Here is a 3,075-nt window from a genome sequence, read left to right as displayed (position 1 = left end):
TGAAACAAATTCCAATAAATCCTGCTGTTCAGATTGTAATCATGTTACCTACCTCACAGGTTCTCCGTAAGGCACCTTCCCTCTTCTCCTGCGGGGTGCCGCTGACGCGTGGGACCCACCAGCCATTCTTCGAAGCCTACTGGGGGTTAAACTTAGGCAGAACCAGGCCATGCCAGTTTAAACAGCAGCCGTGCAGGTAATAAATAAATCAGGAACAAATAATGGGCCCCGGTGCCTCCAACAGAATATTGATTTCCCCCACGCCGTCCTCCTCTTTTATTCTTCCTCAAACAAATTTGAGTAATGCCTCTGCAGCATCAACTGAAAGGTGAGGCTGAACCGTGGCATCTCAGGTGGTGGAAATTTGAAGACCACCCCTCTCTGCCATGGCCCAATGGCATATTAGCTGAAAAGCTGGGTTCCTGGTTGTCCTTGGATAAATAAAGCCCATCACACCTGAGGTGTATGTGGCTGGTCTGGTGTGACAGGAGAGGAGGGTAAGAAAGATGTGGTGGTGGTGGGGTTCATGGTGTGGTGTAGGTTTTGGGATGGAGGATGTGCCTGGGGCTGGTGGGGTGAGCCCTTTGTGGTTCTCTTTGGCAAGAAGCCTCCTCCTTTCTCCATGCCATCAGGAAGATTGGGAATGGGAATGGAGGGGTGAAGTGAGGTCACCGAATTGCTGAGAGCCACCAGCTTGGGTGACTTTCCCTGACGGTGTGTGGGAAGGGCTTCCCAGATGGCAGCACTAGGGCCTTTCACCTGGCTGGAGAGTTTGATGAGGCACCCTCTTGACACCATATTCAAGTGAGGATTGGAGAGTCTGGCTCATACACCAGCTTTTGCTGACCACGTGCAGGTGCTCCATGGCCTTTTCCCAACTCTTCCATTGCTCGTCGTCACAGCTCGTTAGGGCTCGTTTGCTGTGTACCTTGTTGGGTGTGGGGTCTGGTTCCTCCTCGGGGCACAGAGCAGGACCTTGCCAACGCCACCACTGTGACCTGGTCTCCTTCTTCTTCTCCCCTCACCTTGGAGGCTGGATTGAGCTATATGAGTGAATAGGCCATGCAGTGCCATTCCCCCCCAAAAATGGGGGGGGTAGGAGTGGTGCATGGCCTGAAGCTTTGTGCAGAGGGTACTTTTACCCCTTCTGCTTAGAGAAGGGTCTGGTGAGGCTCAGGGAAGGTCTCTGGATATGGAAGAAAACCCCTGGGAGGATGGTGGTGGTGCAGGGCGTAGGAGCACGCGTGTCTGCTGAGCTCATGCCAAAGGAATGTCAGGGCAGCCTGGAGATGCCTCAGCCGGTCCCTGCCAGCGTCTCCAGGAAGCTCAGGCTGGTTTGGTGGGGCTGGTGGGGACCCAACGCGGCCGTGCTGGGACCTGCCGGGTTCCACCTCACTCTTCAGTGGGTGAGCCCTGGCACGAAATGCCTGTGGCATCATTGTCCCCTCCAGGAACCATCAGCCCTCATGGCTATAACTGCAACCTGCGTACAGGAAGATGTATTTTTGGTGCATCTGTAGTGGTTGAACCTCCTAAAAGTGTGAGCCAAACCACAGGGGTGACCCAGCCACGATTGAGGCCACCAGGCTGCTCATGGGGCTAGCCCTCACCTGTGGCCCTCGGGGGGATCTCATTGCCCCCGCTCTTTTTTATTAGAGAAGGAAACCTCTGCTTAACCCCCATTTCCATCTCTCCCTTCCTTGTTTTGCTGCTGGGGCTGGAAACCTGTTCACTGAAAACCAGTACAAAGCCAAAGCAACCAACAGGCAGCTTTCAATCTTGCGGGAATTTTAAATAATTTTCCTGACAATCTTGTTTTGTGGTTTTTTTTCACTACAGAAAAAAAATTGCATCTGCTCAATCTCACATAGAATGGGGGGGGGGGGGAAGAGGAAGAAGTGTCTTAACAAAAAGACACCCCGATCCAGTGCTGCTTCCCAAGCAGCGCCGCGGGTCTGCATGCAAAACGCTGACATGCAAATCTTTTACTGATGCAAAGACAACACTTTTAGGAGAGAAAGAGAAGAAAAAAAAAAGGCCAAAGGGAAACCACGGCTTTAATTTCTCTGTTTTTATGTGTACAGAAGTGGAGAACCTCTAGTCTGGCATTTCACGGCAGCTCTCGGTGGCCGAGGGCAACTCTTCCTGGGGAATATGGGGAGGGATGGAGCAAAGCCCCTCTTTGCTGAGGGAGGGGTGGAGGTTCCTCCATCCCCGCTCCCCTGGGACACTGAGGTGACGGGGACATTGTAAAAGGTTTGCAAGAACAAAAAAAATGCATCTCTGCTGCGCCAGGAAAAATCGCTGTAAATAGGAAAAGAGCACTGTATCTCTTGGTGGGGCTGTGTTTGAAAATCATTGTTTACTATCCGAGATGAACACAATGTGAAAAAAAACAAAACAAAACCAAAACAATAATAATTGGGACCTTGAAAACTTGGGTGGAAGTTTTATTTTTCCGGTGATGCTTTCGTTTGTTACATAGCCCCTCTCCCCGAAACTCCCCTACAACTATTAATCTATCTCATATTTTGTAATAAAATTTTATCACCTGGAGATATGGTCTTTCTTCTGTTCCATCCTGTTGCAAAGACTCTTTTTGCCTTTACCTGCTGCTGCCTGTGCGTGGATTGATTTTACAGGCTTAAGAATAGGGGGAAAAACATAGAGGTTTTTTTTTTTGGGGGTTGGTTAGAAAAATGGGTATCCAAGCAGGGGAAGAATCCCTGGGTGGAATAAGCCTGGAGCACCAGGCCATGCTGTTAGTGCTGATGCTTCAGAGGATGGCGAGCCCTTGCTTAAACTGATGCTTCAATGCTCTGTAAAGAAAAAGGAAGGGAAGGACACTTTTTTTTAAATTTTCCTCCACTTTTACTACGTAATCCCATTTTTTACCCTGTGAGGGGAGCAGGGACCATCCTCCAGCCAAGCAGTTCGGAGGGAGAGGAGTGGCAGAGGGAAGAGGGAAGAGGCAGAGGATGGAGAGATGAACAGAGGAGGAAGGGCTGGGCTGGGGACAGGGCGGTCACAATCCCCACCTGTGTCCTGTTTGTGTGTATATACACACATTTGTAC

This window comes from Calidris pugnax, unplaced genomic scaffold (genome assembly GCF_001431845.1).
Source record: "Calidris pugnax isolate Ruff unplaced genomic scaffold, ASM143184v1 scaffold281, whole genome shotgun sequence".
Taxonomy (NCBI): domain Eukaryota; kingdom Metazoa; phylum Chordata; class Aves; order Charadriiformes; family Scolopacidae; genus Calidris; species Calidris pugnax.
This window is presented reverse-complemented; position numbering follows the sequence as displayed.